Here is a 13,495-nt window from a genome sequence, read left to right as displayed (position 1 = left end):
CTCATTCATTGCATCCATAAACTCTTACACCGACACACGAAAATTATAGACAAGGAAACGCAAACTAAAACGACAGCAAACACACACCCTGCCTCTGGTCAGCAGAACAGGGGACACACTTAGAGGCCAGCCTAACACACTTGCACAACAGTTCAAACACGTGTCCAGTACAGCACACTACACCAATACTTTCATGAAACACAAACAATTGGCCGGAAAGAAGTCTTTACTTGATAACGACAAGTCAGCTTCCTCTTATAACTCCGAGTTCTCACTTCATGGGCTGAGGGCCGCTTTGAGCACTTGTAAACCTTCAGCTCTAGGCCCAGACAACATCACATATACAATGATAGAGCACCTACACTCAGACACTCTTCTAACACTTCTCCATCTATATAACAAGATATGGATTTCGAGGCACATTCCAAAATCTTGGAGGGAGGCTATAGTTGTAGCTTTCCTGAAAGACGGGAAGGACCCTTCCTCTCCCGCTACCTATCGACCCATTGCCCTGACCGAATGCCTGTGCAAGCTTCTCGAGAAGATGGTCAACAGGAGACTCAAGTACTTCGTAGAGTACAATGGTCTTCTTCAGAGCTTCCAGGCTGGCTTCAGGGCGGGGAGATCCACCAACGATAAACTGGTGTCGTTGGAATCATATGTAAAGGATGCCTTCGTTCATAAACAGTTCTGTGTTACGGTGTTTTTCGACATCGAGAATGCCTATTACACCGCTTGGTGTTACGGCATACTTAGTGACCTCAAGTCATTCGGTGCTTCGGGTAACATGCTAAACACTCTTATTAGTTACTTGTCGAAGAGAACGTTTCGAGTGAGAGTCGGGAGTGCAAACTCAAAGGTTCACGCGCAAGAAGACGGCGTGCCGCAAGGTGGCGTGTTGAGCTGCACTCTCTTCATAGTAAAGATGAACTCTCTTGGGAAGGCATTGCCAACTACAATATCTTATTCCATGTATGTAGACGACGTTCAGATTTACTTTGAATCACGTAATGTGTCAATCTGCAAACGTCAAGTCCAGCTGGGCGTCAAGAAACTTTGCAGCTGGACTTACACGAATGGTTTTAAAACTGAATCCCGGAAAAAGCTCTTGTGTTGTCTTCTCCAGGAAGCGTGAGGCCCACCCAGACGCAGACATCACTCTTGAGAACGTGCCGATTCCTGTGAAGAAGCAGCACAAGTTTTTAGGTATTATTATCGATGAAAAGCTTACATTCATTCCTCATATCAAACAGCTCAAACACAAATGCTTAAAAACAATGAACATTCTTAGAGTCCTCTTACACCAACCTTATGAGGCCTACAAACAACTCCTGCTGCGCCTTTACACAGCCTTGCTGGGGTTTCTGCTTGACTACGGCAGTGTCGTGTATGGGTCAGCGACAAAAACAGCCCTAAAATGCTCGACCAAGTGCTGCATCTTGGCCTGCACCTGTCATGCGGCGCTTTCCGCACTAGCCCTGTCGAGAGTGTGTATGTCGAGTGTGAAAAATGGTTCTTAGGGCATGAGCGGGAGTATATTGACTTGCTGCATGCATCTAAGATCGTATCTCTCACCAAGCATCATTTTAATCCTATCACGAACGATACATAAAATTTACAACTCTTTTTAAATAGGCCCTCTATCTCCTTACCTTTTTCCCTCATAGTGGGGGAGGATGCTTCTGCTTTCAAGGTCCCTTTGTCAGGCACGCACAGGACACTCATCCATTATTTTATTACAGCATGGCATCTACGTCGTATATCATGATACTTGTCATTCACATTAGTAGAAAAAAGTGGGGCACCCATGAGTGCGATTTTGCAGCACTTCCTCTTCCTGCAGGACAAGTACAGGTGCGCAGAAGCCTTCAGCGAAACGTCCAAAACTGCTTCTACTGTCTCTTGTGCAGCGCAAGGACCAAATTTTAGAGTTAGCAAAACAATAAATTTTCATAAATGAATTTACACGGCAGAAGCATATGGCATCTTGCTCATTTCAAATCACATCATCAAACATAAAATTCTCAAGTCCATCGTGTACACAGATTCCCTAAGCGTTGTGCATGCGCTGTCATCAGGAACGTAATCTAAAAACTATGTTATCAATGCTCTTTTTAAGGTACTGAGGACTGCATATGCCTCAAATCTTCAAATAACTTTCTGCTGGGTACCAGGGCACTGTGGAATCCCTGGAAATGAGGCCGCCGATCAAATGACTGGTGCTGCTGCTCTCATGACCACAGTGTACATAACAGTACCATACACCAACCTAAAGACACACATCAGACGACAGCTGCGTAACACATGGCAACTACACTGGAGTCAACAAACTACACGTAATAAAACTACAATTGGGACGCTACACAACTGTCTCACACAACAGATACACTGAAGTCGCCTTGGCTAGGCTGCGGGTAGGCCACAAACTTGTAACGTACGCCCACCTGCTCCCTGGAACTTCGGGACCCATGGGTAGCAGGAGTGGAAAGGGCCTATCCGTAATGCATATGCTAATCACACGCAAGGCACTTGACACAACTAGACACAAACATTTCCCTGAATGATACAAACGACACATTCCACTACACCCATCATACTTTTTAGCCGACGAACCAATGCTTTCTAATTAACGTGATTTTAAGTTTTTAGCTGAGCTAAATTTCTGCGGCTCTTGTCATATCATGTGTAATCATCCTGGCCCTATACACCAGCCATCTCCATTGTCTTTTGTTTTGCGTCACTTTTAGTTATACTCACAGGTTTTAGTATTTACAGTCTCATCAAGCAAGAAATAACTTCTTCTCTGGCGCTCTTTGCACTTAGTCAGCTTTGCGCCATTAAACACCAACCGTCATCATCATCATAAGGCTGGAGAAGCGTTGTTGGGGCCATAGCTTCAAGTTCTGGTCTTATTAGCCTGGTCAGACTTCCGGTCAAAGCTGCGCTTGGGTCGATCTTCGGAGAGACAAGTATGCTCGCACGACGATGTAGCAGCGCTGTTCGGAAGCCGGTCAAAATTTGTAGCAATGCGGCGTCCCTTCGCTTGCTCAAACCGGTGACATTCCGTGATGACTGATTCCACGGTAGTGCAGTCACATAAGTAAATGGAAAGCGTCGTCCGCTATTGCCCGGAGTATGTGCACCACCTTTTCTGCTCTGCTTTCGTCATCTGAGCATCAGCTTTCTCCCACTAGGAAAGCACGTACGGAATGTACGCAACGTTGGACTCGGCAGATATCTATAAACGAAAAGCGGTTTGATGTTTCGCTGCAGTTTTATGGCTTAGAAGCTTCCGGAACTGCTCGCACAGCTTTCATTCGCGCAGCTTTTCATGTACTCGCTAATATCTCTTCGTGCGTTCGAAACCAAGCTCTAGCAGTTCGCCTAAAAAAATTTCACCATCTTCCCGTGGGGGAACCCTCAGTAGTATGCGAAGCAGCCATGGGGTCGACTCAAGTTCCCATTAATTTTCAGTTCGTCGTTTCAAGTGTAGGTCAATAGCCACCGTTATATTTACCGTTTGGTTTCCATGATAACTACCAAACTTTTCACTTACCGGAACCTCGAAATGGGAACTTGCGTTCACCCATGGCTGCTTCGCATATTACTCAGGGTTCCCCTACGGGAAGATGGTGAAATTTTATTGCAGGGGGTGTTGTTGGCGCCATCCGCTTCAGTGATATTACTTGTTGCAGCACGCCGATGGCCGCGTTCCGCTACTGTTCGTTCTGGATACTTACGACTTTGGTCAAGATGTTATCGCACCAAAGCCGGCCGCACACACTGAAACTGTTCCCGAAGCTCCGGTCGAAAGAATCCCGCTTGAACCGCGCGTCGGCTCCGGTGTTTCTAGGTCGCCGCAGTTGCTTTAAAGGGACACTGAAGTGATATGTAAACATTGCGGGATTACTAGCGCAAATTGTAGTCCGGAGACCCCAGGCCATGTTTCGACCACTCTAGGCGCGTTTACGCGATTTTATTTAGTAGAAAAACTAATTCGAAAATGCTGTCCTCCTCTCTTTACGCTCGCCCATTTTCTGTGGCGTTTTCGTGTGACGTCAGGAGGGGATGAGCTGGCAATTGGCTGCGCCACGGCTGCGCTACTGCACGGCTCCCCGGCCGACAGAGTCAGTCGGCCCAGCCGGCCCAGCGTTTCCTCTGCCGGCCGCCGGCGGGTCGGCGCAATCAAGGAGGTTAAAAATAATTTGCTTGGTCGCAATTCGTTCGCTTAGTTGAAACGAAGCCAGGACACGTTTGTGAATGGAAGAATGTGCCTTTCTTTACTTGGTTTGTTTGTACACTGTATCTAGCTCCAAGTCAAGGTCGCTTCACACAAGCGCACATGCAACGCTTCGCTGACTGGTACGCCAGTAGGAAAATATAAGGCCTCTTGAAGGCGGGAGAAGAGTCAGCGAAGTCAATATAGGTACTAAGCAAATAAAATCAACTGATATTTTTACCGTACAGCGTAAACCTAGGGCGCGGGAAGCACTTTTTTGCGCTGGGCGAACAAGCACAGCGGTCAGCAGCACGACTACGCATCTGCGAACGCTTTCCCGTCTACGAAATGCAATTGCTAGACGTGAGCTACTGTGGAAACTCGGGCGACGCTTACTGCACGATCGCAGTACAACAAATAGTCACCTAAGCTGCTTGAAATGCCAAAACTAAATAAAAGTGTAAACCGGTTGTACAATATATACCCTATATTAACTGGACCTCCGCGTCCTGCTCCGTGGCTCAGTTGTCTGGGGCGCTAGGTATGTCACCTCAAATATTTTGCAAGTCACGAGTTCGAATCCCCGCGGGTACGTGCTTTTTTTTGTAAGTTAACTTTTTTGTTTTCCGCCGATGTTTTCTATATTGAGTTCACCTTTGTTTCGGCCGCAACGTTCATGCCTACACGAACTAGTTCACAAAACGCGCGCAGGCTGGCACTGGCGCGCTAGCGAGTACTCGTTGGCGTGCTGTTGCCATAAGCACCGACTGCTTGCGGGCAGTGGGCACAGGCCAGAATGAACAGATCCTTGGCCTGGTGCGAATACGCTTTTTACGATACAGGCATGAGGGAGGCAAGCTCCAAATATGGGGGAAAAGCGCATGACATTTGGGCGTCTGCGGGTACGCGGAGGGCGTTCATGCACTGCGTAGGTCTCGGCTAGTGAATGCTACGACTACAAGCCGTCCTGGGAGGCTTATCTTGTGCATTTTACAGCCGACAACATGGCAGAAGCAAGGTACGATGATTACTGAGATATTGACAATGCCCATCCAACAACGCCATTGGTTATGTTTTACAGAACCGAAACCGAAACTTGTGTGATTGCTAACCTTGGGCATCGTCCAATCACGGCGCCCCTCCTCCCAACGTCACAGCCTTAGTTGGTGCGGCCGCCGCAAACCGCGCATGGTAGTTTTTCTTCTTTCGCGCTTTATAAAATAATTACCGATTTGTCAACCGGATAAACGATGAAAAGTGTGCTAATTTGAGCCAGTCTACGCAGTGCAAGCAAAAACGGGAGCTTGACAAATTCACTTCAGTGTCCCTTTAAGCGGCTGGCTGGCTTCGCCACCGACTCGCGTTGCTGCGCCGCTTCGGGATCCGCTGCTCGGCGTCGACGTTCCGATTCGGCTTCGCGAGCCTTCGTTGCATCCGTAGCTTCTTGACGGCGTTTACGGCGCCCTTCAGCTTCCCGAGCCCGGAGCTCAGGATCTGCTTGCCGGCGTTGACGTGCGGCTTCAGCTGCGCGAGCCCTCGTTGCATCAGTAGCAGCTTCTTGGCGGCGTTGACGTTTCCTTTCGGCTTGGCGAGCCCGAAGTGCAGTATCGGCCTGCGCCGCTGCCGTTTCGTGGCAGCGGCTCCGGCCTTCTTCCCCGCGGCGCTGTCCGCGGCGCTGACACTGCGTTGACGCTGGCGTTGGAGGTGGCGGTACCGGCGGCGTTGCCCGTGGCACTCATCGCGGCGTTGCGGGAGGAGGTTCCGCTACGGGAAGATGACGACGGTGGGTGAACGCGAAGGTATCTCGTGATCGATTCTTTGGTTAGCCAATCCCTACGGACATCCTGCCACAATCATCATCAGTGGTTCCTGGCCAGGCATGCGTAGTGTGGGTGTGGAGGCCGCACAACGGCGCCCACACAACGGCGGAGGTAACAGGCTCGACCATAAGCTGCTTCGCATCTAAAAGAAACCATTCGCTATCATGACGGTAACATTCTACCTCTTATGTGCGCTAACGCGCTCATACATGGTGAGCAATTCCCCAATGTCAACCTCATCCGTGCCACAGAACGTTCCAGGGTCGCGCTGCTGAGAAACAAGGATGGTTGAAGGTGCAGTCACGGTATGTCTTTCAGGCGCCATCGTTAGTCGATGGGCTTTCCCTCTACTGCGTGCTGTGTGTGGCGTACCCAGCACCTCACCAAGATGTTCCGTTGAAGTTTTCTATACACAAATCTATTTATAAGGTTGCAGACGGAAGTGCATAACCGAGTCTCCAGTAGCACGTACAAGGATAGCCCAGTCCTAGCGTCAGTGCCATGTCCATAGGGACAGCTGCCACGTCAATATGCTCCCCGAAGATTTTAGTGGCCGCTCTTTCCTTGTACCATTGCCTAAGATAAAATAAAGTTGATTTGATATTATTTGAATAAAGCGGTCGCTAAAAGTGCACTAGACGTCGCCGCTGGCAATTGGGTAGTGGTTAAAATAAAAGCAGGGCACAACTAAGCGCAATAAATCTGTAATTAGACGTTTTATTGAATAATACTGATTCCGTAAAACAACTTTGCAGTCAAATAAAGTTCTTATAGGGAGCTCTATAGCGGCTGCAATGCGAACAATTCAGTGTCTTTATTGGCTCGTCTCACACATTGAGCTGATAAACAAAGTAGGTGGTTAGAGCACGCGCAGTAAAAATATCCCGGCAGTTTCGTGTATTTCGGGCTATTATCCTGGTTCGCGTCCACCTTGCGCACCAACGTAACCCAGGTGGAGGCCTGAAAAAGACGGCGCGGTCAGAACGCTGCAGAAAATCCATCCAGGAGTGATGGGCTTTGACAATGCGAAGGAGATGTTGCCGCTGGGCCGACGCCCAGCTCTGCCCGGCGGCAGAGTTGGACCGCCGGAATACGGCAACGTGGTCATGTAGCCTTCGTTTACTGCAGGCGAAGGCAACGTCCCCACGAAGCATCCTCGACGCCGACAATGAAGTCGGAATAGCGGTGAGCGTGATGTCCGAAGAGAACTCCGTCGTCACAACAACGACCCTCAAAGTAACTGAGAAAGCGGTCATCTTGGAACCACTCCTCATGTGCTTGCAAATCGCTGCGTGCGCGTACACCCACCCGCTGTCCAGCAGAATGAACAAAAGGTGGTGTTTTCTGACTTCCGCATTTGACCTATTTTGGCGATTCCTAGCTGAGTTCGGCGCGTTAAATCTTCCCGGTGGTCTTGGTAAGACCACTAGCATTGCGGTGAGCTGGGAACTAGTTCGTGCTTGGCGGGGAAATTCCATAGTTTAATTTTGATCAATCGGACGTCACTGCTTCTGCTTCGAGATTAGTTCCTAGCAGGTGGTGGTGACTTAACACTCGGAGTACAATTTCATCAGGTGACGTAGGTCTCGATGAGTGGGTTGCACGCTTTCTCGCAACTTTCAGTAGCTATTCAGTCCGAGGGGGAGATGGCACATAACCTTCCCGATTTGGACAATCCCGCTACTACTGGCTCGGCACACTCGCCATCACAAAGCAGGAGTTCGCAATCCCAACTTGAAAAATCTAATGCACTGCGCTGCAAGCTATGTGACTAACTTTAAATACTGATTCCCAATTAGTAGTGACGATCTATTGGCTATAACGTAAGGGATCCCCACAAACTGGACAAAAATGAGCTTCCTGCCGAACAACACAAACGAGATGCCAGTCGTCATGCGGGTAAAGATAATGAAATCGTTCTTGGACATGCAGCTATTATTGTCGGGATGAGAACTAATCTTGCTCCGGCGGAGGGATGCTTTGCAGAATTGATTGCGCGGCTTGTTGAAGTAAAATTTCACTGCGTTTCATCTTCCCCCCCGTCAAAATGGAACGGTGCCCCAGACGTCGATGCCGACTTTCGACATCGTGCGTGGGCATCGTGCCACGCACGTAGTTTCTGCTCGCTCTAAGGCCACGCATCTGGCTTGCACCGGCGATACTCGAGCGCTGTTAGCCCACAGACGTAGCTGTCAGTTTCCAGCAACCCAAACCAACCCTTCTGCTGTCTCCCGTTGTCCCGTCTGCTATCCCGGGGCGAGGCTCCATCAGATTGCAGAAATGTACTGTCGGTGTCGGCCCCTCAGGCATCGAGTGGAGCAAGTGAAGATCATCCCGGCCCGCTAAGGCCTCGTCGTTGTCTCTGCCGACAAAGACCACGGACAACCTCGAGAATGCCATTGCTTCTAATGTGCAAATCAAAGCTGCTCTCAAGGGTCCCCATCCCCTCGTTACCTTTCGGAATTCAAAATTTCCGGTTTGGTCTCTAGTATTCTACCTGCCATCTTGCGCGAAAATATTAATTCGCGCAACAACCTCGACAATCCCGAAGATGGCTTCCACCATCCGACATATTTTAGGGACCCCGAGGGCAGCAGTGCCTAGATAGTCGGGGTGTAACCTTCGGCGCATGATTTCATAAATCATGATTGACGTGGTCTCACCACAGGCTGGACCTCCAGCCCTAACATATTTTGTATAGCAACATATTAAAACACATCAAAAATAACGCCCTGCTTACGCGTCAGCGCACGGATTTCGCAAAGGTTTATCTTGCGTCACTCATATATATGGTTCGTGATATCTTGCGTTCACGCATGATATCGCACTAACACTTGACGGTTGGGATCCTGTTGACTGCATTTTCTTAGATTTTAGAAAAGTGTTTGATGTATTACCACATAAAGTGTGATTGAAAAAACTATCCTAGTATGTTATCACTCCTAAGACTTTGTCATGGCTTTCAGCGTACAGTACCGGTAGACAACAATATGTAATCGTCAATGGTGCAGCCTCTCATACTTCAGCCGTGACGTCAGGGGTGCCCCAGGGATCGGTCTCGGGGCTTTTGTTGTTTCTGCTTTTTTATAAACCAGGCTGTCGAGCCGGAACCGAACCGAATCGAAAACCAGAACTGAAACGGTATTTTTGCCGGAAGTGAACCCGAACCCGAACCGTTATTTTTTGTGCACGCTGAACCCGAACCAGAACTGAACCGAAAAAGAAATAACGGTGAGTAGTTCATGTCGAAACGGTTCGGACCTCTGTTGTCGATATTGTGCAGTCAATGCAATTCAGGCCTTTTTTCTTTCACGTTCCATCAACTTCTCACCCGGTCGCGCACTTTCCCCTCCAGACAATTGAACACTATCACGCTCTATGTAAGAACATGGTAAATGAATGAGCCCACAATGTAGCAATGGTCTGTTGCTGCTGGAAGCGCGAGCGCAATGCAAGCTGACGAAACGAAATGTCATTCTCGGCAGCTTGCAGTGGATATAAAACGACTTTTCCCTGCCCTAGCTGCGACTTTATTGGAGAAATTAGGCTGCAGGAATGCTCCCCTGAGCAACAGCGAAAGCCCACACCCGATGTGTGCAAACTTTTTGCATGTAATAATTTCTTTAAAAGGTCAGACACCTGCAAATTGTTAATACTTGACAAGTGTGACCCAAGGAGCTTCTCATGGGCTAAGCCGTTTGCTGCTGACCACAAGTGGCCTCGATCTCCAAACCCAACGACAGTTTTTTAGAGGGTCCAGAACGTCCATGTATCGACATTTGGATCCATGTTTAATATCCCCAGCTGGTTAAAATAAATCTGCCGGCCTGCAACATGACCTGCGCCTCGGAGCAGAGATATAGCACGGGGCATCAAATGCACCACTTTTTTTAAATGTGTTTACACGGAAAAGAACACAAAAAGGCGAATCAGGTTGTTTTATAACATTACGCAAAAAGTGAGTAAAACCGAATAAGTAAAAAAAGCACCAAAACGTGGATATTGCTCTATACTTTCCTTCGCCCTGCCTTTTACAACCAAACATGTCATCAATGCGAAGGAAGTGAGTTGCGCGGTCAGTTTTTGAGGACAATACAGTGCACAAGTTCCGTTTTTTACAGATAAAAATAACAGCACATATCTCAGGGAAAAGTGTTAAGGCGTGCCCTTAATCCCGTGCAAAAAACTTCAGCCCTCGTCCTTGTCTTGGAAGCAGAAACAGTAATAACGCAGATGACACGCAGGCAGGCAGGCCGGAACCTCACACTGTCCCATTCACCCAGCGATCATCTTTTCTGCTCGTTCTACAGTTTTGTCTCTTTCAGATCTGCTTTTTTTCGAAGGTGCACTTGTACTGACTGCCGAACTCGCTACATTACTTCTACTGCAACTCGTTATGGAGGGGAGTACTGCTGTGGACGAATTAAAGAGCATCTACCCAGAAAAGTTTCATCTCATGCTCCACGCGTCAAGTTTCCCTTTCATTTTGTAATAGCATAATCTGTTATAAGATTCCGCAATGTAGCACATGAAACGATGGCCGGGGGTTAGGCGGTACGATTACTTACTGATTGTAATGCACACATCCGCTATGGCTACTGCAAAAAAAAAAATAGATGTGGTCAGAGCAATAATGCAGTGACTGAGCGTTAACTAAAGCTTACTTTTAACAAAAGGGTGGCTGACACATTCGGTAAGGGGACAGCTAACAAATTATTCAGGGTGGCCAAATAATATAATTCTTCGGTAGTATTTATGTGCCTTTTGCAGTCGCGCGAAGTGCTGCTACGAGAGGACAGGATGTGTGCGGGAAAATATCCAAACATATGGTCCGCTCGTCGCTATTGAAAGCAGGTCGCCTATTGTGGCAGGAGGCGTGGTCATCGAACAACAGTGACACAGAATTATTCCGCTGGACTCCGAGTGTTCTCAATCTGCCTGCTTCTTTTCCGCCGTCTAAAAAACTTACTCACCTTATAACTGGACATGGCCGATTCCCTCACTATTTCTTCCGTCTCGAACTTACGCCGGACTGCCTGTGCTTTTGCGGTGCGGCCGCCACTTCCGTCTCTCACTATCTGACGCAGTGTTCAAAAACGTCATCATACATTCAACGACTGCTTCGCATTGTGCGGCCACCACTTGAACCGCCAAACCTTCGGCATCTATTGGATAATTCTGAAGCCATCCAGATCCTAATCGAGCTCGTCGACTTCATTTTCCGTTCCTTACCCGACATGTGATGCCGGTGTGTCTCCAATGGTCCTTCATCGGCGCCGTACCATCCACAAGCCTGGGCATTCCTGCGGCCCAACATGTCCCGTGTGATCTGTGCGGCTCTACAGTGCGTGTTTTTTTTTTTCCTCAAGTTGTGTTATGTGTGCACATGACAGGAAACACGTGTTCTCTCTGGAGTCCTGTTCCCTGGGACAATTCATGCCTTTCTTCCGCGTGGTATCGTTTTTTTTATCGCGTGTACCATGTGACAGTGAGTGGCAGCAGTGTTTACGCTGGACCCAGTGACTTTCTATTTATTACCTTTACAGTGCCTCGGCGGTGCTTCGTTTTGTATTTTCTGGATACTGTGCATAATGTGTTCGGTGTTTCAGCAGGGCGTCGCAGTTAGATATTCTCGTGAACGGGAATACCCCAACTGGACTTTCATTTTAAAACAGCTACCTCTAGACGGACATTTGTGGCGAACTTTATAAGTGAAACACCATATGTATTTGTATTTTTTTTTTCTCCTCTGCTGCCTCTCCGGGTTTTGTTTTTCACGCTGCTAGCTACTACATTTTTCAACTGCACTTCACAATTAGGACATTTTGCTAGCAGTTTTCTTTGTTTACTTTCATTCACATCCTTGATTGCCGACTCTCTTCTCACGTTCTATGTACCGGCTGCCCGAGCATATGGAACGTGAAAAGTAGGTTTTTTTTTTTAAACCCTGCAAATTGGTTTTCATTAAAAAAAAAAAAAGAGAAAGTTTGGCTTTTAGCCCCATTCATTTATTTCATATTGGCTTTAAACCTGCCATAGCCTTGCTGGAGCGGGTATTGTTCCCCACTTTATTTTTCTTTATTCTTGGGGGGAGGGGGGGAACACGGAATCTTAAAAAAAAGGGTTTTTCTGCTTTGTTACAAATATTATAAATGTGCGCCATTGGCATTAAGCACTGGTATTTGGACGCGCCACCACGCAGCCCTAACTTCAAAGCTTCAAGGCTGCAAGCTACGATTGCGATTTCAAAAAAAAAAAAAAAAAAATTGGCCGCGTATCTGCTCTTTTCGTTGCAAATGTCGTCTTTGTAGACATTTGCCAAGGAAATGCCCCCTTTGCTTTCCCGCTCACCTCTCATGCTGTTCCTGTACCGTCATGCTCATCCCAAGGTAAACAAACTAAAGGTTTGCGCAAGGCGATTTGAATTTACCGCGTTCCACTGCTCCAGGCCGGGTTCCTCGATGTCAGCGCTGTAGTACGGCGGAGACGCGCGTGAGTGGAGGCGGCCGACTACAACGTTTATAGAACCGCGTGGCCGTGCTCCACGTGTGCTCCAAGCAGAACGTGGAACCTAGCTAGTGGAACCTTTCGTTGCTGTTGCCGCGTGATTTTTCATATGCCGCCAGGAGGCGGTGGTTTTCTGCAGTAGACGTAGAATATCATTTGCTATCAAAAAACCAAGCATGCATGAATTTTTTAATGAAGGAACACTAAATATTCATTGTGTACTAATTTCCTGTCTTATATTTGCGTAATGTCTTGTTGTTGTTCAACAAAGTTGACAAGTATGAACATATAAACCGGGCTTAGACGTTTACATTTGGCTGTGAGTATATAAGACTTTTGCGCAGTTATCGTTTTACTTTGGCCGGGTGGTTAAATCGAGTTACAGACAGACGGACAGACAGACATATAGACAGACCAAAATTTCTGGGATTAAGTAGCCCAAGAAAGAATATCGTCTTTAAAATTAGCCCTATCTTCCCCAAGGGAACGCTGAGTAGATGCGGAGCATCTCGGGTTCCGTTGTGTTTCCGTTGTGTTCGTAGAATTTCATCGGAAGAACGGAGTGAAGTGGAGACAACCGCAGTAAGCGCTGAACTGAACGCGCGCAGCGCGCTACCCGATTTATATTCAAGGTTGAAGGAGAGGAGACGAGAGGAGGATAGATGCGCAAGCGCCGATTGGATTAGAAAAACGTCTGTTTTACCTTTTTCGCGCGCAAGAACAGGTGGGGGCGCTGGCATCGCGCTCTCTCGCCGCGGTCGGTTCGCGCTTAAACCACATATGTCGTTCGCGCACGCTTTAGACGCGGCCTACGTCGTCTTCTTGGCGCGCCTGCAGGTGTCTCGACTCGCCTTTTCAGGCTCGCCGAGTCCCTGCCTGGCTGACGCCTCGATGACCGCTGGAAGGCCTTGAGCTGCGTTTCTTGGTCTCCTGTCCGCATCGCCATTCG

Source organism: Haemaphysalis longicornis, unplaced genomic scaffold (assembly GCF_048455015.1).
Source record: "Haemaphysalis longicornis isolate Haplotype H1 unplaced genomic scaffold, Haemaphysalis longicornis Haplotype H1 scaffold_4, whole genome shotgun sequence".
Taxonomy (NCBI): Eukaryota; Metazoa; Arthropoda; class Arachnida; order Ixodida; family Ixodidae; genus Haemaphysalis; species Haemaphysalis longicornis.
This window is presented reverse-complemented; position numbering follows the sequence as displayed.